A 23,017-nucleotide genomic window follows, 5' to 3' on the forward strand; every position below is an offset into this window, starting at 1 on the left:
TTCGAATACGTATATCACAATAAATGTCACTAAAGTAACCCTTTGAGCAAGTGACATTCACACTGGCTCTTAGTTTCCTGATTTGTAAAAAGACAGCAGGATTAAGCATTCTCTCAGGTCCCTTTCAGCTTATATTTGATTCTATGACAAAATACTTCTATTTTATAGGCTCTCTTAGGTTGTGAAATACAAATTTCTTTCTCTCTAAACAATAAGTAATGAACAGATAGACATTATTTGAGCAAATTTTCCAAGATTCGAAAAGCTATGGGCTAAATGAGAAAAGTTCTTTTGAAAAAAATCCTCTGAAGGAATTCCATTATGTAAGGGGACCGGGCCACATACTTAAATAAAAGAGGCTCCTAAAGGCCAAGTATTAGTTGCTCAAGTGTGCTTATAATTTTATTCAATTCCCAAATCACAATTTAGTTTCCATAAAAATTATTATATGAGAACCTCAGAGGACTTGGTTGGTATGTGTTTGGATGGTTTTTCATTATCAGGGTTAAAATATTGAAGCATTGAGGAACTTAACAGAGGACCAAGGGGGAGAAGAAGGGCGGAAATGGTGGGGGAAAGGGAGAGAGGCAAACCATGAGAGACTCTTGAATGCTGACAAAAACTGAGGACTGATGGATGTGGGGGGGAGGAGGGATGGGCATGAAGGAGGACACTTGTGGGGATGAGCACTGGGTGTTATGTGGAAACTAATTTGACAATAAACTATTTGTAAAAAAATAAATAAATAAAAAATAAAAAAAAAGAAAAAGAAAAAAATATTGAAGCATATTTCCATGTTCTTTAACATTGTATGTTCCCATAAAAGCAGGACAATTTGGTTCAGTGTTGCAAATAACTCACATGAAGACATTTTTCCAAGACAGAGTGAAAACAGCACCTTGCACATTACATATTCAAGTTGTTTTAAAGAATTATGTAATATTTCAATTTAGACACTATATATTTTTGGTTCCCAAATTTGCCCAGTTTATATATCCCTCAATAAAATAATTACACTATACAACTACCAAATGGGAATCATATCATAATATTATTGTTCAGTAAAAATATCATGTTTGATAGAATTTTAGATAGTCACTGAAGATATCATTAATAATGCATAAGAATGGACTATTTACAAACATTCCAAAAGGTATTCCTCTTGTCAAACTTATATATAAATTTTATGACACTGACATCGGTGGGGACCATTAACTGCAGTCATTTCTTATAAAAGATCAATAAAACTTGGCTGAAATAGGAGGCAGAGCTGAAAGTGATTACTTTCATCCCATTTTATGACATTCTCAAGAATCACTCTGAAGATCCTCTCTGAGGAAACCTCACTATGAAGCTTCACAGAATCCACAATTTTAAGCCCTTGTATTTAGAATCTGATGTTATTGTTATGTGATATGCACTGAACACTGATAATGAAGTTGATGCTGATGGGAACAAAAATGAACCCAAAGTTAAATATAACCTAGATGAGAGCTACAGGAGCCGCTGAAAATAAATCAATGGGTTCGATCCCGTTTGTCACTAGAAGAAGGTCACCAGAAAGAAGCATCATCCCAAATGCAGAGAAAAGAAAATCGTCTCACTTCCTTTCTCCTTTCCTTACAGGACTAGTCAAGACTGTGAATCTCACAAAAATACAGAAACAAATACACTCCTCTGAGAACAGGGGACACACTAGTGCCGCACAAGGCCAGAGTAATGAAATGATGAGAACCTTTTCATCTTTGCACACTGTATCCATTCCCCCCCCACCCCACCCCCCCCTTCCAGTTTCTCCTAAACACCTGGAGGCATCCCTCTTTCAGATTTTGCTGCCACCTGGGCAGGGATGATATCGATAATTCCAAGCAATTTAATGCCAATTTAACTTCTCTAACTTTAATCATTTTATTAGTTTAATTGTGTTTCCACCTTGCTCTTCCCTTGTAGATCCTGACATCTACCCAACCTCTCAGAGCACAGCTCGTCCTGCTCGAGTGGGTACCACTCTGTTCCAGGTGATTCACTCCTATTTGTTCTGACTCTGCCTCAGCCAGGGAAGAGCTCTCCCTGCCCTCAGGCTTCCTTTACACTCCTTACTACTTTGCAAGACAGGGCTAAACTTTCTCTGACTTTTAGTTTGCTTGTTCCACACACCCAGCCTGACTGACAGCAAGACAAATAGCCAAGGTAGGAGCTACAGACTGCTACCCTATCTTCCCTAGAACTTTCTAAGCCTGGGAACAAGGGGAAGGGGATTCCCATCTTCTACCTCCACTGCAAACAAATCTTCTCTTCCTATTCTGTTCTAGACAAAAAGACATGCTTCTCTTTTTTCATGCTAATCCATCTATTTATCATTGTTAAGGAAATCTCTCTGGTCTTTCAAAGGGCTTTGGCTACAATAATTTCCACATGTTATTTTTAGTTTTTAATGTATTTGTCTATTTTGGTTATTTCCTTTAGCCTACTGTGGTTATCTCTTCAGGCCTAAAAAGCATAGGAAAGCATAACCTTCTCCAGTTACTGTTTTTTCCTGTGCTGTCATTATATTTCTCTCATCTTTATCTCAAAACTTCATGCAAGGGTCATCTTCCCTTTAAAACTTCTAATTTCTTGGGGAGCCTGGGTGGCTCAGTTGGCTAAGCATCCGACTTCAGCTCAGGTCATGATCTCATGGCTCCTTAGTTCCAGCCCCACGTTGGGCTCTGTGCTGACAGCTTGAAGCCTGGAGCCTGCTTTGGATTCTGTCTCCTTCTTTCTCTGCCCTTCTCCAACTCATGCTCTGACTCTCTCTCTCAAAAATAAATAAACATTAAAAAATTTAAAAAAAAAACAACCTCTACTTTCTCACCACCTACTCATAATTCCTTGCTTGGAACCTTTTACTTGCAAGCTTCACTGAATAAATTTTCTCTTGAAAATGAGCTATGACTTCCTAATCTCCAAAACTACTGGTGCTCATATCATTAGAATTTTCTATGGTATTTAATAATATTTAATTGTACTTTGTACTTGAGACTTTAGTTTCTGTTGCACTCCCTCACTATCCCTCCTTCCATTACTAGTTTTCCTCTTCAGGTCCAATTATGCGGGTCCTCATAAAAGTCATATTCTCTTTTTCCTTTACCTACTCTCCATAATAGTATCTAAGTCTAAAAATTCAGTTACCACTTTTATACATGATATAGCAAATCTCTATCCCTTGTAGCAATGTTTTTCCTAAGTTATAGTTCTTTATTTCTTACTGCTTCCTAGACATTTTCAAAAAAATATGCCACTGAAATGTTAAATTCCCCTAAGCCCATTAATTTTAGTAACAGTCAGTTCCTAGGCTGAAAACCCGCAAGTCCTTTCTTACGCATGGATAATTTTCTTTAATCGCTCTTGAATGCATCTTCCTTTTCATTTCTCTTTTGACCACTATGGTTCACACCCCTGTTCATCTCACATTGTCCCCTAAGGGGCTATCCCATCTTCAACTCCCCATGCATGCCTCCTTTACCTCTTCACACTGGCAGCCTCCCTTTGATGCATCCCAGCAGGATTAATCTCCCAATAGGACCCTCAGATTGGGTTACTCCATCACTCAAAAACTTCAGTGGCACTGCAGAGTCCAAAGCATTGCAAAATTTGACTATACTAAATCTTTCTTGCTCATTTTTATCATTCTTCAAGTTTTAAAATCGCATAATATTCTATCTATGTATTCTATAAAATACCTGTCCCATAGAATGTCTACATATAAGTAATCAGGTAGATTTGACAAATTCTCTGCTAAGTGATGTATTTATTTCTCAGCCTTCACTATATCAATATGCATTTCGGTTTGCTTTAGTTATAGGACACAAAGCTCCCAGACTTGCTTTAGTGTAGAAAGGGGTTTCTTCCCCCCAAGAAATCTACCTTCCCTTCATTTATTCAACCCACATACATAGTGACATGATGAAATAATGCCCATCCTTCCACACCAATGAACGATGGTTTTTAAAATAAAATCATGAAAGTCTTTCTAATGACTTACGAGAAGCAAAAAATATACCTTCTCTAAACTCTGAAAGCCATTTGATTATACCACGCCGTATTTTATTTTTGAAATTATTCATGTCTATCTCTCATCCTGGACTGTAAGTATCTTGAGACCATGAACCATGAATAAATCATATTATATTCTCTAGAGTACCTACCACAGTAACCTCAGATTAAGTAAATAACTTCATTCCAGGATATATAAAACTTGACACTGTTGTTGTTTTTTTTAGAGTACTTCACTTCTTCTAGTCCTTTCGAATGAAGAAATTTATGTACATTCAATTATATAAACTGGTACTTAGTAATAACATAGTAATAACTTAGTAATAACTCCATCCTAAAATGGAGTTTGTTACTCATACAATCCTAAAATAGACATTGGTGCTAGAATCATTATCTGCAGATAATGACAAAATTTACTCAATGGATTTAGTTTCAATGGCTCAATTTATTTCAATAAATGGGGTCATGGATTCACACAGAACTAAATGATACTAGGTGAATTCTGATCTCACAGAAAACTTTTCTTTTTAATTAAAAATTTTTTAATGTTTATTTATTTTTGACAGAGAGTGAGCAGGGGAGGGCCAGACAGAGGGGGAGAGCAAGAATCCCAAGCAGACCCTGCACTGCCAGTGCAGAGCCCCATGTGGGGCTCGAACCCACAAATCATGAGATCATGACCCGAGCTGAAATTAAGAGTCAGACGCTTAACCAACTGAGCCATGGAGGCATCCCTCACAGAAAACTTTTTAAAAGCCAGCCAGATTCCAGTCAAACTGCTTAGAATTTCTAGCTTCACCCAGTTCCATTAGGGTCAAACATGTAAAATGTATTCCCAAGGACCCTGGAGAATAAAGCTGCATCATGGGATTCCTGGAATCTCATAATTCTACCTGGCTCTAAGCTGGCCCATCAAAGTGATGGAAATAAATATACCTTTGAATCTAGCCCTATCTTGAGAAGAGTTCAGACTGACTAAGCTATGCTCCTTCAGGACCTAAGAAAAAATACCCTGAATGTCAAAGATGCCATCTATGTCTAGAGCTGACTCTCTCAAAGGAAACTGTAACAGAGATCCCCATCCAAATATAAAAGATGAAGACATGCTATAGGTTGAATCACCATTTAAAATATATTCAGTAACACTTGGCCTTAAAAGCGGCTACAAAATGAGAACCACTCTTCATCTCTCTTCATTCCCAACCATGCTTATACCTCTCTCTAATTAGTATGCATCTCCATCTCCTGGTGAACTAGGAGATTATAGCAGATACTTTCGTTACAAAAAATGTTATGAACAAATTTTCTACAATTTTTGAAGCAACTCTATTTTTAAGAAAATGTTTGTAATGAGCAATGGAGACTTCTAGATTCAAAGGAGAACAGTATATTTATACAGAGGATTGTTCTGATGCAGGTAAAATTGAGGTTCCAAACTATGCTCACAAAGCTAGTGAACTGAAGATGATTCTAGGAATCTATTTGCATGAATTGAAAATTCTGTTTTGTTGTCATTGTTGTGATGTCTAGCTATGTGGCTAAAGGCAGAGAGAAGCGTGCACGGAGGCCCAAGAGAGTGTAAAATAATACAGTAAACGAGATGGGTGGCATGGTACCCACGTTGTCCAGTCTGCAGATTCTAATGGACAGAGAGTTTAGGGACAGAAGCTCAAGAAACCATTCTCCCACAAGATTTTTAAGGTCTGTATACACTGATGTCTTAAGATTCAGAAGATAAAGTTTGGTATATCTGTACAGGGGGCATTTTTGCCATTACTGCCTGCATCTTAGCTTTTGGGCCTCAGTTGTCAATTGCTTTTAGATTACCAGAAGACAAGGTCTTTTCCATAGGTAATGTTTTGTTTTTGTTGTTTCCATAGAGGGCATTAGCAATGGTGAGAAGCAGTAGTGGAAAACCTTATTTGATCTCTTTCTGATCTCATGTGGTTCCCAGGAATATGTGATGCAGGATTTTTCAGAGAATTCAAAGTCCTTATAAAAAAGTGAAAGGTGAAGAGTCAGAAGAACTGGAATTATTAATATCAATCTGACTCCATATTCAGTTAATCTTCATCAAGTATCCATTGAAAGCCGACTGTGTGCCAAGTGCAGTGGCTACAGTGCTGAACAAAACAAATCCCCACCCATGGTTGCATATTCTAGTGGAAGAGAGAGGCAAAGAGAATGTTATACATATAGACAAAATACTACAGACTGATACCTTGTAAAAAGGAAAATAAACAGGTATTATGATAGAGATTCATCTTTCAAGGGTGGGATAGAAACAAACAAACAAAAAATGAGTTTGCAAATAAAGTAGGTAGGGAAATAAAATATGGAGGAATTTTTGTTTCACTTCTTTCTAAATAGTAGAAGCAAAAGAGCCTTCTTCTCTCCCTGACTTCTCAATCCAAAACATAATTGCAATAAAGATAACTCATCCTCAGTCTAAGAGAAATAAGACTAGATATAATCTCTATGATGTTCAAAGTTGTTTTCCAAATATAGTTAACGGTTATCTGGAAAACTTTATATTGGAAAGTGCCCCCCAGTTTCTGGCCCATTCAGCCCCAGGGCTTTGGGGACCTCTAAAGATCAACTCATTTACCCCCTGCTTCATTCTTTCCTGGCTGTGGGTCCCCAGAACCTAGCCTGTTTTCTAATCTTCTTGTCTGTTGTCTCTCTGTCTTTTCTAAAAGCTCTACTCTTACAGTCTTGACTGCAAAGTGGGATAGTGTCCCTAAACCTTTAGTTTCTTGACAGTCCTAAAGTCAGGCAGAAAACTCCTTTGTTTTGGGGGTTATTATGAATCATCACTGTGGGGAAACAGAGGGCGATAGTAAACATTATATACATGTGTAAGTTCTATAGCTTACAGAGTATCAACTGTGCTGGTCTTCAATTACAGATTTTGCCTGTCTCTGAGATGGTAATTAAAGTGGAAATGAATTTCTATCCTGAGTTCTCATTCCTGGAGATATGCCTTGTAAGCCTCTTCCTTCATTCTAATTGTCTGCCCTTATGACAAAATCAAGACAGAACACTGTATTTTCATATCGTCTTGTTTCCAGTGTTGATTCATTCATTCACTCATTTAACATATACTGGATATCTCATTTTATCCCAGGCATTAGAAATACAAAGATGACTAAGACACAAAATATTATCTCTGACCTATGAAATAACTCTGTCGAGGAGGCAAATTATGAAGTAGATGATTACAACAGTGTATGATAAACATTATTAAATGGGTAAATTCAGATGTCTATGGAGAAAGATTGGGAAAACTGGGACTACATGCTGATAGTTAAGGAATTCTCTCAAGAGTAGTTGAAGTCACAATAACCTGAGTGAGCTGGGTCTTGAAATATAAATGGCATCCACTCCTGAGATGGACTGGGGCATGGTGGGATAGGGAGTAGTAACAGATGATAAGAAAATATATCAGTTGGTATGTCCCAGAAATAAGAGACAGCATGACATCATGATATAGTTGGGGACAAGTTAGGTGAAAGGGCATAGAGTCTATTCACCTTGGAGTATGGGGACTTGTGTTCTGCTTTTTGAGAAAGGGGATGATTTAGTTAGTTTCCATTTTAGAAAATAATCCTAGATATAGGGTAGAGAAGAAGGTGATTGAAGAGATGGTTTAAAAGTAGTTAAATTCTATTGCAGTAATCTACAAAAGACATGAGAAAACAGTATCCAGGGAGACAAAGGGTCAGATTTATTAAAAATAATAATAGCTATAATAATTTAATGAATATACAACATAAAAAAGGTAAATTATGACATTAAAAACATAAACTGTGAGGAGAAGGGGAGTAGAGTTCTTACATGCAATTGAAATTAAGTTGTTATCAGCATAAGATAGACCATTATATCTATAAAATGTTTTCTGTTAGCCTGATGGTAACCACAGAGCAAAAACCTATAGAAGATACACAAAAGATAAAGAGATGGAAATTAAAGCATTCCATTATGAAAACTAACCAATTCATAAAAGATGACAACAAGAAGGGAAAAATAAGTAATGGAGCTATAGATATAGCTATAGTAATGGAGCCTGGGTGGCTCAGTCAGTTAAGCATCTGACTCTTGATTTTGGCTCAGGTTATGATCTCATGGTTCGTGGGATTGAGCACTGCACTGACAGTGTAGAGCCTACTTAGGATTCTCACGCTCTCTCTCTGCCCCTCCCCTGCTCATACACTCTCTCTCAAAATAAATAAACTTAAAAAAAATTGAAACAAAAAAAAAAGGAAAAACAACATGCCAAAACTTACGGGAAGCAGTAAAAGATATCTAAGAGGGAAGTTTATAGCTTAAACATCTACATCAAGAAAACAGAAATATCTAAAATAAACTAACTTTAAACCTCAAGGAACTAAAAGAAGAACAAAATAAGCTCCAAGTTATCAGAAAGAAAGAAATAACAACAATTAGAGCAGAAATAAGTTAGAGACCAGAAAAAATAGAAAAGAACAATGAAACTAAAAGCTGGCTTATTTGAAAAGATAAACAAAACTGACAAATCTTTGGCTAGACCAGGATAAAAAAAGAGAACATTCAAATAAATTAGATAAGAAATGCAAGAAGAGACATTACCACTGATACTATGGAAATACAAAGGATCATAACACCACTATAAAAAGTTATATGCCAACAAAAAGGATAAACTAGAAGAAATAGACACATTCCCAAAAATATGCAACCTAATATAACTGAATCTTGAGCAAACAGAAAATCTGAACAGACTAATAACAATTAACGCAATTGAATAAGTAATCAAAACCTCCCAACAACAACAAAAAATAAGGCCAGAACAAGATCATTTGAGTACTAAATTCTAACAAATGTTTAAAAAGAATTAATGTCAATCCTTCGCAAATGCTTTCAAAATGTTGAAAAAAAAGGGGAACACTTCCAAATTTATTCTATGAGACCAGCACCAGCCAGATGCCAAAGTAATATAAGGACACTATAAAAAAAAAAAAATTAAACATCAAATTCCCTGATGAACATAGACGTAAATATTTGCAACAAAACACTAGCAAACAAATACAACAGCACAAACCATGAACAAGTGGGATTTATCCCTAACATGCAAGGATAGTTCAATGTACACAGATCGATAAATGTGATACACCACATAAAGAGAATGAAAGATAAAAATCATATGATCTTCTCAGTAAGGTAGGAAAAGCATTTAACTAAATTCAACATCTTTGCATAATAAAAACTCTTAAGAAATTAGAATGAGTGAATTTCAACATAATAAAGGCCATATATGATAATCCCAGAGCTAACATCATATTAAACAGAGGAAAAGTGAAAGCTTCCTCTAAGACCAGGAACAATACAGTGATATCACTCTCATCATTTCTATTCAATAGTACTGAGAGTCCTTGCCAGAGCTATGAGGCAAGAAAAAGAAATAAAAGGCATCCATATTAGAAGAAATTACCCCTACTGTGGTAATTATTTACAGATGATATGAATTTATACATAGCAAATCCTAAATAATTCATCTACAAACTTAAAATTAATCAAGATTCAAAATCAATATGCAGAAATCAGTTGTATTTCTATGCACTACCAATAAACTATCTGAAAAACATTAAGAACAAAATCCCACTTACATCAAAATAATATAATGCTTAAGAGTAAATTAAACCAAGGAGGTGAAAGATCAGTGCACTAAAAACTGTAAGATTTGGTGAAATAAATTGAAGAAGATAGAAATTAGTGAAAAAATACCTGCAGTAGAGTAAAAGAATTAATAATTTTGAGGCAACCTAAAGATTTACTGCAATCTCTATCAAGATATCAATGGCATTTTTAAATAAATAGACAATTACAATCCTAAAATTCTTATAGAACCACAAAAACCCTGACTAGCCAAAGCAATCTTGAGAAAAAAAAGAACTAAGCTGAGGCATCATACTTCTAATTTCAAACTGTAAAACAAAGATATATATATCTTTGATACATATACACACACATATACACAGATACACACACATATATACAGACAAATAATGAAATACTACTCAATCATTAAAACAAGGAAATTCTGCCACTTATGACAACATGGATGGACCTTGAGGGCATTACGATAGGTGAAATAAATCAGACAAAGATAAAAATACTGTATGACCTCACATATGCAGAATCTAAAAACACTAAACTCATAGAAACAGAGTAGAATGGTTGCTGCTACAGGGTGAGGGATGTGGGAACTGGAGAGATATTAAATAAGGGTACTAACATCTAGTGATAAGACGAATAAGTTCTGGGGATCTAATATAGAGCATAGTGAGTATAGTTAACAAAACTTTATTATATACTTCAGAGTTACTAAGAAAATAGATCTTAAATATTCTCACCACAAAATAAAAATGGCAATTATATGAGGTGATGGAGGTGTAACCCACTCCTATTGTGGTAATTATTTTACCATATTTAAATGTATCAAATCATCACATTGAAGGCACTCCTGTGTGGTTCAGACGGTTAAGTGTCCAACTCTTGATTTCCGCTCAGGTTATGATCTTACCATTTGTGAGATGGAGCCCTATGCCCAGCTCCACACTGACAGTGAGGAGCCTGCTTGGAATTCTCTATCTCTCTCTTGTTCTCTCTCTCTCTCTGCTCCTACCCTGCTCTCTCTAAAAATAAATAAATAAACTTAAGAATCCCCACATTGTATATTTTACACAACATCTAACATGATGTTCTATCTCAATAAAGCTGAGACACACACAGTGGATCAATACAAAGTTTAGAGTAATGGTTACCTCCTTTGGGAGTAGGTTGGGGAGGAGACAGGACGGGAATAAAGTCATTTTAAGGGATGTTTCTAGCGAATTCTCCAGCTGAATGGTAGGTTTCTGGATATTTATTATATCAATATGCATTATAACTTATGTAAATATTACTTAAAATGTTTTCTACTTATCACATATATTTAAGTGATAAAGAAAATATATAGGAATAATAATGTTATTTTGTCTTCTTAGTAGATGAAAACTCTGTAGAAATTGTATATTATCTTCCTTCCCTCCATTTCTTGCATTTTGTTTCCTTTTCATTGGGAAATACTTTAATCCTTTAAAAAATAAATTTATAACATTTTAGTAGTTGAAAGTACTCTTGAGAAGAAAAGGTGATTTCTTAGTTTTCTATTTTCCAGAAATTACAAGCTCAGTTAGTGAGGGCTGTACCTAATTATCCATGATTGTTTTTTAAGTACATTTGCTGTACTCAAATAGTAATTGTAGCAAAATCCCAATAATTAGTAAACAGATTTTTATATAAGTATTAGATTTACTGATAGGTGAAATTAAAAAAGAAAGGAAGGAAGGGAGGGAGGGAGGGAGGGAGGGAGGAAGGAAGGAAGGAAGGAAGGAAGAAAGAAAGAAAGAAAGAAAGACACCTCAGGAGCTACTTGCCATTTAAAAAAAAAAAGAGCAGGACCATGTCAGCATACTTAAAAACACAATGAAACTTTACTTTCTAAAAAATAAAGCTTTAATTTAAAATGATTAGATTATTTAAAATGCACATGTCCTCAATATAAAAGAAATTGAATTTTTTATCCAATTAGTGAAAGCGCATAGTCAAAATACTAAAAAATGAGGTAAATTGTTTTTTATCTAGAAGCATAATAAATCAGAAGCAAACTCTGTCAAATGTTAGTCATTGAGAACATCAATCTGTACAATGACTCTGCTGTCAACTTCAAGTTTGAGGCTTAATCATTTCAGAAGCAAGAAAGCCATGAGTCATATTTTACCCAGGAGGCATTGAGAACACAATATTCATGCTGTTACCCTAATAAATTTCTTGACAATTTGTCTCAAGGTCAATTGGCAATGAAATAATAGAAATTTTAAATTTTGAACAGATTATGTGAAGGTGGATTTAATGAATACGTAGTCTGCATTGTCATTTGGTCTCATGTATATATCCATCGGAAAGTATGAGACAGCCCGCAAAACTAGTAAAACACATAATAGTCCTGAAGTATACTTAATAAGCAATTGCGTGACATATAAGCACTGAATAGCATCAGAATATGTGACTCCAGATCATTTTTTCTAAAGGGTTAGCTTTTGGAGTTTTTAAAGAATGTTTCATATCCAAAGAAACATAATTCATTAATTTATGATACCTACATAAATTTTATCACATCATGCATCATATTTATTTAAAGACCATGATGCAAAAGTGGTAATAATGCAAAATTGCCTAGAAAATATTCCCCTCCCTGTATATACCTCTCTAAATAGTTCCTCTTCACATTTACTCTGGGCTTGGCTAATGTGACTTACTGTCTATGTATTAGTCATACAGAGTATGAAATCAGGGTTCCAGCATGGTCTAATTCTGGTGCGAACCTTCTTGGCTTTTTGGGAGAAACCCGCCTTTTGTGTTCTCACATGGCCTTTTCTTAATGCATGTGTGCGGACAGAGATACCGAGCTTTCTGATTTCTCTTTGTATAAAGGCAACAATTCCATCAGACCTTGTCCGGATACTTGTAACCCAGTTACTTCCCAAAGGCCCCATCTCCAAATACCATTACATCAGTTTGGAGTTTGAATAAATGGATTGAAGGCGGGGGAGCCCACAAATATTCGGTCTGTAACATTATGGACAATGGAATAATAGCAAATATGGCACAAGCAGAGACTTCAAAACCATTTGCGTATGTGAGCCCCTTCTTTCTTGTTGTGTTCTGGACCCCCATCATCACTATCCTATAAAAGGGTGTGAGGTAGTCTGCTGAGTAATGAGAGACATGTGGCCTTGTCCCATCTTTGTCCTTATTGATCCAGACTAACTTAATTCATGAGTAAAATAACCTGACTGCTTAGGATCAGTCTTACTTGATAATCAGTCTGAGACAATTATAATCACAGATTACTACTGCTCTCCCCACCTCACCAGGCCTTTCAAATACTAACACTACTTTATATGTGACTTAGGGCCACATGTTCCTCCTTGGACACTGTGATATGAATTAATGATTACTTTAAATCATTCTACTATCAAAGTTCTGCCAAAAGAAGATTCCTTCATTCTAGCATTTAATTCACAAATATTTATCAAACAACTACATGGAAAGAGTTCAATAGGATAAAATTAGGGGTACAACAATGGAACAAGATGCAGCCCATGCATTCACAGTCTGTAATTCTTTGGGAGATAACAATAAAAAAGGGAGGAAATATAATACCCTGTGGCAGCTTTTCTCAACTGCAATGATCTGAACCAGCCAATATTGAAATGACTTGAGTGACTATATTCTCAATTGTCTCAAGTATGTTACATAAACATTATGTACCTCAGTGTATAGGCAGTAAGTTAATGCAATCCATTCTAAGACTTATGACAACAAGGGTAATTCTCTCGTCAAACTCTAGCTGAGGAAAAAAAAAAAACAGTCTATAGGAAAAAAATTGTCTATTAACTATTGCATGAGTAAGTATAATCATACCAGCCTGAAGAGATTATAAATCTATTTTGGTTGAGACTTTACTGATGTATGTGAATAGTCAAGTGAAAAGAAAAGAGAAAAATAATCCAACAAGAATATTTTGGGCGCACTTGGCAGGCTCAGTTGGTAGAGCATGCAACTCTTGATATCAGGGTTGAGAGTTCAAGCCCCACGTTGGGCATGGAGACTATTTGGAAAGGGGCTGGGGGGATGCGTGGGTGGCTCAGTTAATTGAGTGGCTGACTCTGACTCAAGTGATGATCTAATGATTTGTGGTTTCAAGCCCCACATGGATCTTGCTGCTATCAATACAGAGACTCCCTCACTTTGGATCCTCTGCCCCCTTCTCTCTCTCTGCCCGTCCCCTGCTTGTGCTCTCTCTCAAAAATAAATAAACATCTAAAAAAAGAAATAAGAAAAAGCTAAAACTGAGGAATATTATGCACAGATTCTTGGTAGGAGAGATGCTAGTACACTTGTAAAACTAACAGGTAAAGTCGACTCCCTCTTTCTGATAGCTAACCAACGATGCTCCAGAAAACAGCAGAGCAAAATTCAAAACAGACTAAAATCACTTAGAAGAACTAATACACAGAATGAAAAACAGTTTTATCTTATAAAACACTTATAATGTGTTTCCAAAATTAAGTTCTGTGTAATGGATCAGAAATGGATGTTACAACTGTTTTCCATTTTTGTGGCTGTCCTCCTAGTCCACAGAATTTTAACTTACACGAAGGAAAAATGTATGTGTTAATTCAACACTCATATGAAATGTTTTATTGCTAAAAAAACCACTAAGGACTACCAGTAGACAAAAAAAAAAAGACAACAACAAAAAGCACCCACATTTGCTAGAAACTTGTCTAGTCTTTAAGTAACAGTGCATCACTTTACTGAATTAGGTTTAATTTTATTCAACATTCCTGGATTCTTACCTTCAATGTTTATTCTGTCTATGTTGATGACATGGTCTTACTAGAATATTTCAGAAGTAGCCTCAAGAAACAACTGAACCTATTGACGATTACTGTCTGAAAGAACAGCTCAGTATTAATTATGCCAAACCTAACTTATCATTTTTGGTAGCTGTTCTTCTACAGCTATAAAATGCTAAAAATTCTATCCAACAGGTTAGCTTTATTATATGTGGGAGTATTATATAGCAAAATGATCCTGACATGCTTATTACACTGCTCAAAATTCTAAATTTTATAAGAGCCTTGTAAGTTATTTTATGATAGAGGTGATAGAAATGGAAACTTCCTGCCTACAAAACATCCCAGGTCAGAGTCAACCCTTTCATGCTTCAGAGTGCAGAATTCTGCAGCTTTATTAAAGCTTTGATTCAAATAGATGACTAGATCCAAAACTGCATTTGAATTAAAGTCTTTGGACTACTATAAAGTACTCTTGAAGAACCATATTGATACAGAGATGGCACATCTTTCCTCTCGGTAAAAATACAAGCAAGGCTCTGAGTTTTATATAATAATGGCATTTTTGCAACCCACAGAATTAGAATACAAAGTGGATCTATCTTATTATAATAGGTGATACAGAACCACCAGCCACTTCAGTCTTAATTATTTGCTATCCAACCTTAGCCAAAAGTCAGCTAACAGATGAAGATATTTCTGTAAATTTGCATTTGGATATAACCTGTCTGCTGCAAACACATGAAGATGAAAAATTAGATCTTAAAAGAGAAAACCAAAGCAAATAACTAACCTAAATGATGATGATAATGATGATAAGAACAACAAACAACAATACAATGTACAATACAATAACAACAACAACAAACAGCTGTACTGACCAGAAGCACAATGTCTTGAAACCGGAGTCTGCTGGAATCTGGAAACTTTTGAAGCAAAAGTTCAAGTTCTCTACAACAGAAGGAAGAACTTGAGCAAGTGTTCCATGCAAGATCAGAGATTAGAGACTTGTCCACTGATGTAAGCCAGGTGCCGGTGTAGGCCTATCTTCTATTCCCTCAGTTCCTCCTGAGTGGAGAGAGAGAAAAGCAAACTGTTGCCCACCACAACCGGGACAGTATTTCCTTACATTAGAGCCAATGAGACACAGGCAGAACTGGGCAACAAAAGTCAAACAAAGCTAGGCCACGGCTTCCATCTAGATTGCTACAGATTTCCAACAAGCACAGGATGTGGAACATCAGGAACTCTTCTCCATTTTGGAAAAAGCTTGTTGAAGTTCTGCATATCTTACAATCATCAATTCCTCTCCTAGGTACACGTTTGTGCAGGAGAAGATACATAAAGAATGTTTATAGCTACCTGGAAATAGAGTTTTTAAAAAATTGGAAACAAGTTAAATGTATATAAATAAAAGATCAGGTAATTAAAGTATGCATATTCTTGTTAAAATGTCTATACTACCCAAAGCAATCTACATATTTAATGCAATCCCTATCAAAATACCACCAGCATTTTATACAGAGCTAGAACAAACAATCCTAAAATTTTTGTGAAACCGCAAAAGGCTCCCAATACCAAAAGCAATCTTGAAAAAGAAAAGTAAAGCTTGAGGCATCACAATTCTGGGCTTCAAGCCATATTACAAAGCTGTAGTCATTAAAACAGTATGGTGCTGGCACAAAAACAGACAGATCTATGGAACAGGTTACAAAACCTAAAAATGAACCCACAACTATATGGCCAACTAATCTTCAAAACAGCAGGAAAGAACATCCAATGGAAAAAAAAAAAAGACAGTCTCTTCAAGAAATGGTGTTGGAAAAACTGGACAGCACCTACTGTGAAAGAATGAAACTGGATGAATAAAACTGGACCACTTTCTTACACCATACACAACAATAAATTCAAAGTGGATAAAAACCTAAATGTGTGACAGGAAACCATCAAATTCCTAGAGGAGAACAAAGGCAGTAACCTCTTTGACCTCAGACATAGCAACTGCTTACTATTCACGTCTCTGGAGGCAAGGGACACAAAAACAAAAATGAACTATTGGGACCTCATCAAAATAAAAAGCTGTTGCACAGCAAAGGAAACAACAAAACTATAAGGCAACCGATGGAATGGGAGAAGATATTTGCAAATGACAAATCTGATAAAGGGTTAGTATCCAAAATCTATAAAGAATTTATCAAGCTCAACACCTTAAAAAACAAATATTTCAGTTAAAAAAAGTGCATAAGACATGAATAGACATTTCTCCAAAGAAGACATCCAGATGGCTAACAGATACATGAAAAGATGCTCAACATCACTCATCATAAGAGAAATACAAATCAAAACCATAATGAGATACCATCTCTCACTGGTCAGAATGACTAAAATGAACAACTCAGGAAACAATAGGTGTTGGTGAGCATATTGAGAAAGAGGAACTCTCTCTTACATTGTTGGTGGGAATGCAAACTGGTACAGCCACTCTGGAAAACAGTGTAGAGGTTCCTCAAAGAATTAAAAATAGAACTACCACACAATCCAACAATTGCACTTCTAGGTATTTACCCAAAGGATACAAAAGTACTAATTTGAAGGGGTATGTGCACCCTGATATTTATAACAGCATTATCAACAATAGCCAAATTATGGGAAGAGCCCAAGTGTCTAGCAACTGATGATTAGAGAAAGAAGAGGTGGTAGATAGATAGATAGATAGATAGATAGATAGATAGATAGATATACATCTAGACACACACACACACACACACACACACACACACACACACTAGAGTATTACTCAGCCATCAAAAAGAATGAAATCTTGCCATTTACAATGACATGGATGGAGCTAGAGTGTATTATGCTAACCAAACTAAGTCAGTCAAAGACAAATACCATATATAATCACTCACATATGGAATTTAAGAAACAAAACAGATCAATACAGAGGCAAAGAAAGGCAAACCAGGAAATAGGCTCAACTTTAGAGAACAGGGTTACTGGAAAGGATTCTACAGGTATCGGTAGAATAGGTGACAGGTATTAAAGTGGGCACCTGTGATAACATGGGTGTTGTATATACGTGATGGATCATTAAATTCTATACCTGACATTAATATTACACTGTATGTTAACTGACTGGAATTTAAATTAAAAATTGAAAAAAAAAAGATAAACAGAAAGAATAAAGTATATATATATTCATGGAATGGAATATACAGAGTTAAATTGAATGAGTGAAAGCTATCCGTTTGAGCCACCTCAGATAAAGCATGTGGCAAAAGGACTAATTCAGTATGATCCCAATACATGAGGCCTGATAACTCATAAAACAGCATAAAATATATATATATATATAATATAATGATAAAACATAAATAAGTAGAATAAAATACAACAAATATAACAAAATATAAATAAATATATATATACAGTAAAGTATAAAATGATAAGTGAGAAGGCTAACCCTCAAATTCAGCAAGGCCATTATTACAGGGAGCAGGTAAGGGAAAAAGGGGAGCCACAGGAAGGGAGAGTAACATGGGTGTCCCTCTGTGTCTATGAACTATCAGTCCTTAAGTAATTAATTATTCACTCAATAACTATATTATGTACATACTGTGTCCTCGGCACCATTCTAGGCACTGGATATAAGCAGTAAACAAAAGAGATTAATATTCCTACCCTTAAAGAGTTTATGTTCCAGAAGAAAACGAGGAGGAAGCAGACAAGGAATAAGTAAGTGAATGTGAAGCATTCCCCATGATGACAACCATTCTGCAGTAAAATGAAACCTACAAGGGAGACGTGGAGGAGTGAGGGTGGATTGCTACAATATTAAACCCCATAGCAGAAGGTGTTGCATAAGAGAGCCTCACTGAGAAAGTCACCTTTAAGAAAAGATGTAAAAAGGTGTGAGTACAAGATAAAAAGTTGTCTGGAGGAAAGAGTTCTTGGTAAAGGGAAGAACACACGCAAAGGCCCTGAGGCTGCAGAGTGCCTGACAAGTTCAAAATGACAGGGCGCCTGGGTGGCTCAGTCAGTTGAGCATCTTGACTCCTGATTTTGGCTGAGGTCATGATCTCCCAGTTCGTGGGAGTTCGAGCCCCACATTTGGCTCTGTGCTGACAGTATGGAGCCTGCTTGGAATTCTCTATCCCTCTGGCTCTCTCTCAAATTAAATAAAAATAAACTTAAAAAATAATGTACAAAATGATATAGATGTAGAGGCACACTGTAAATAATAAAAAGCTACAAGAAAATAGTTAAGTTATTTTAACACAACTATCTGGTTTGGTGGGAGATAGAAAATGCACTATATGTGGATTCAGGTCTCTCTCAACTTTTGGCACTCCAAATCACACTGAGAATAAGTCATAAAAGACTTAAAAGAAGGAATGAAGGCTGAAAAGGCAAAAGATAAAAAGTGGAAGTATTAGTTTCCCTAGAAAATTTCCAAATTCCCAGTCAACTTTTATCTAAAAAAAAAAAAAGAACAAACACTTAGCAAAAAGATTTTAAAAAATCAAGTGCTTCTCCATATACTTCCTATACTTCCTTTCTGTGATGGTTAATTTTATGCATCAACTTGGCGAGGTTCCAGTGCCTGTTGTTTGGTCGGTCAAACAGTCCAGATAATTGCTATGAAGGTGTTTTGTAGATATAATCAACATTTATAACCAACTGACTTTAATTAAGTGATGAAAATTACCTTTCACAACACGGGTGGGCCTCATCCAATCAGCTGAAGGCCTTAAGAGTAAAAACGGAGGTTTTCCAAAGAAGAATGAATTCTACCTCAAAACTGTAACATACAAATCCTATCGGAGTTTCTAGCCTGCTGCCGGGCCCTATGAATTCTGGACTCAAGATTGAAATATCAACTCTTGCATGAATTTCCAGCCTGCTAGCACCCTTGCAGATTGCAGCCTTGCCAGCACCTCTAACTGATAAGCCAAGTCCCTAAAATTAATCTCTCAGTTTTGTTTCTCTGTAGAACCCTGACGGATACAAAGGCCTGACGGATACAGAGGACAGAGCATGGAGCCAGAGAGAATTTTCTCAAGCCTTAAATCCTAATGGCACTTGCTCTGCTAAGTTGCAAACTTGCTTTAGACCAGTGACCCTTCTATCATTCCAATTTATCCCTTTTTGAAGGGGAAGGAAGGAATATCTATTCTATATCTGTCCTACTGTTGTAACATGGAAGCAGATGACTGGCTTGCTAGACTTCACAGGTCCACAAATGGAGAGCAATTTTGCCCCTAAGGTATACCCCAAGTCCCACCCATTGGATTTGGATAGAATGTGGACTTAAGAGTCAATGCCAGAATGGTTCAGTCTTCAGAGGATACCGGGATTGGGTGAATGTATTTTACATGGGGAAGGACATGACTTTGGGGAGGGTCAGAGGCAGAGTGTTATTTGAACTGTGTCCCTCAAAAAAAAGTACATTTAAGTCCTAACCTCCAATACTTCAGAATGTGCCCTTACTTGAAACTGGGGCCGATGCAGAAGTAAATGGTTAAGATAAGGTTATGCTTAAGTAGGGTGGACTCCTAATCCAGTTTGACACGTGTCCTTATGAGAAGACGGCCATGTGAAGACACAGAAAGAATCGTGTGAGCCAGAGACATAGACTGGGGTAATGCTGCCACAGCCTGTCAGAAGGTAGAAAAAGAAAAGAAGGATTCTTTCCTAGAAGCTTCCAAGAAAACCCAGAGGAGCCAAGGCTCTGATTTCAAGACTTCAGGTCTCCAAAATATAGAGAATACATTTCTGTTATTTTTATCCAAGTACTAGTTTGTAGTACTTTGTTATAGTAGCCCTAGAAAGTGCTCAGCAAGGATTTATGGTCTACCAGGTAACATTTTATATAAATTCACATGATTCTCATACTAAGTAAGTGAAGGAAACACTACTATTATTGCTACAACCCCCATTTATAACTCACTTAACAGAGACTATTACAAGTTATGTGATTTACCCATGACTGAAAAGCAAGTTAACTATGATGCTGAGGCTTTGAGCTAGGTTTTCTGACACCTACCCTTTACAGAATTGAAAGTATTGGTATTCTGTTTCCCTTTGAGATAGATCTTGTGTGTGTGTGTGTGTGTGTGTGTGTGTGTGTGTTAATATCTATAGGTAACTGCCAAAGGGCCTTAGTGAACTTTTCAGCAATTCATGGAGTATATCTGATTATGGGCTAAAGGAACAGACAAACTTTTTGATGGTAACTTGATATGTATATTCTCAAAGGAAAACCAAGTAGGCGGATATCCAATGGATACAGCGAATTGGAAAAAGTACCTACATATTATGTGCAACCCTGGTTCTGAATATCTGAATATCTAACAATAAAAGGTGAATAGAAGAGCCTACTAAAAAATATAAGTAATTTATACATACCCCACTTTAAGAAACCACTGTCTTAACTGTTCGGGCCTCAAAACTTAATTTTTAATCATAAGTCAAACACTTGTTTTATCTTTGGATAGCATGCAGATTGTTTCAAACTTTAAATAAAGATACTTCATATTTATCTGTATAGTTTTATTTTGCTCATATTTTAAATTTCTTTAATTAGTGAAACTACTGCCACTTAAACATTAAGTTATATGGAACCTGCTGGTATGGTTTTATTGTGTCTCAAACTGAGTACTGGCAACACTCTCTTCTCTAACCTTGAGAACTTAAATGTACCTAAACAAATCCATTTACAGAGAGAAGGACTGGACTCTATACATTATAGTAAATGCATACACAAATGTTAGCAATGCCAAGGGTAAATCTGGAAAATATCACTAGAAAATGATTCCCTAAATAATGTTGGTGCTTCTTTAGCTAGACCTCCAAATAAAAAGGTTTTAAGGACTGGGGCGCCTGGGTGGCTCAGTCAGTTGAGTGTCCAACTTCAGTTCAGGTCATGATCTCACAGTTTGTGAGTTTGAGCCCCAACTTGGGCTCTGTGCTGACAGCTCAGAGACTGGATCCTGCTTCAGATTCTGTGTCTCCCCTTCTCTCTCTGCCCCTCCCCCGCTCACTCTGTCTCTCTCTCTCAAAGATAAATTAAAAAAAAAAAAAAAAGAATGTTTAATTTTTAAAAAATGTTTTAAGGACCAAAATATGATTTCCCATTCAAAAACAGTATAAATATTGACTAATAAGCCACTGTCATCCCCCCACCCCCTGAGTATGTAGTAACACAGCTCTCCCAGTAGCTTGGTTACTTTCCACTCTGGACTGCGTTTCTCATACATAATGGGATGTTCTTCAAAATTCCTACTAGCTCCAAATTTCAATTGCAAAATCATCAATCAGTGATTGACACTTAATTGGGGCTCAAAAGAAATATAAATGGAAAACTACCACAATTAACATTTAGCTTTTAATTTTTACTTGTCTTTATCACTCGAGTCTCAACACAACCAAAACAAGTTTTTTTGGCCTTGGATACTTGCTGAATTAAGATAACAATGGTCAGACACTCTAGAAAAAAACCAAGACTCTCAACATAAATTCTACTTTATGGCTCTAGTGCCTTAAGCAATGTATCTCTTTATCTTGGGAATTCAATGCAGAATATGATTCCTCTGTAAATGTACAGAGTAAATATTTTTATTTTTAGAAACTGGCTTTGAAAACTGTAAAATTTAGTAACCAATGTCTTTAATTACAGCTAACCTATAAAGACAGCATCACCTGCAATGTAGCTATCAGTACCTTCTTATCTTGCCATAATACAATCTCAAACATTCCGGGAACAAATTACCTAAGCCCCATAAAAAAATCAATTCATTTTTACAATTTTTTCAGCAAAGTACACACAGTTATAAAACATAATGATTTAAAATAAGAAAAATTAGATTATTTTTGATGTTGTTATATAACATCAAATAAAAATGAAATTTTAGTGATGGAAGACTGTGTTATTTTTGAAATGTCAGTGTTAAGCAAAATTTAAGATTTTCCTTACTAATGAAGGCTTGGCAGGCTATATAATATACGATATTATTTTAAGTAATTACGATTAATACATCTTTCAGCCAAGAAGTTGAAGACGGTCAAGTTAGTTTTAGAAAAACATTTAAAAATCTTATTTCCCTAATGCAGGCATAGAATACCTCACTAGACTTGACTCCATACAACTCAAAAGCAGTCTTTAGAAAAAAACTAGCCAACATTTATAGCTTTTCATTGTTCTTTCATTAAGCTTAGAATATGAAATCAGTTGATATTAATGAAATTTTAAAAACCCCACGTCTATAATCTGAAGAAAGCCTAACATGGGTACAATTTGTATAATTTAAAAGTTACCTGAATAGAGAACACCAGTTTTCCACTTTTCTCAGGGCTCAGAGTTGAGAACAGAGACAACTAATTAACTTTTAGCCAGAAGCAAACTGGCACACTTACCTCAAGAGACTCTCTGCTTTTCCCTTCCCTCTCCCTTCTCTCAAAAAGGGGAAAGGTGGCTTTCTCTTTTCTTGAAGAACTTGCTTTGACAGGCACAATTAGTTCATACTTTTAACAGTGTA

General features: G+C 35.9%; 1 protein-coding gene across 4 annotated transcripts in view; it reads right to left on the reverse strand.

The window, feature by feature from the left end:
* Window positions 1-23,017, reverse strand: part of SLC16A7 (solute carrier family 16 member 7) — a 127,621-nt gene that overhangs the window by 82,749 nt on the left and 21,855 nt on the right. For 2 of the 4 annotated variants that reach the window (XM_077758401.1, XM_077758397.1), the window contains exon 1: window positions 15,359-15,527. The exons of the other annotated variants lie outside the window; for them this stretch is intronic. The gene's annotated coding sequence lies outside the window, so the exon portion shown is untranslated. Of the gene's footprint in view, window positions 1-15,358; window positions 15,528-23,017 lie in introns of those variants that run through there. 4 annotated transcript variants of the gene reach the window in all.

Source organism: Crocuta crocuta, unplaced genomic scaffold, assembly GCF_008692635.1.
Source record: "Crocuta crocuta isolate KB4526 unplaced genomic scaffold, BGI_CrCroc_1.0 scaffold283, whole genome shotgun sequence".
NCBI classification, from domain to species: domain Eukaryota; kingdom Metazoa; phylum Chordata; class Mammalia; order Carnivora; family Hyaenidae; genus Crocuta; species Crocuta crocuta.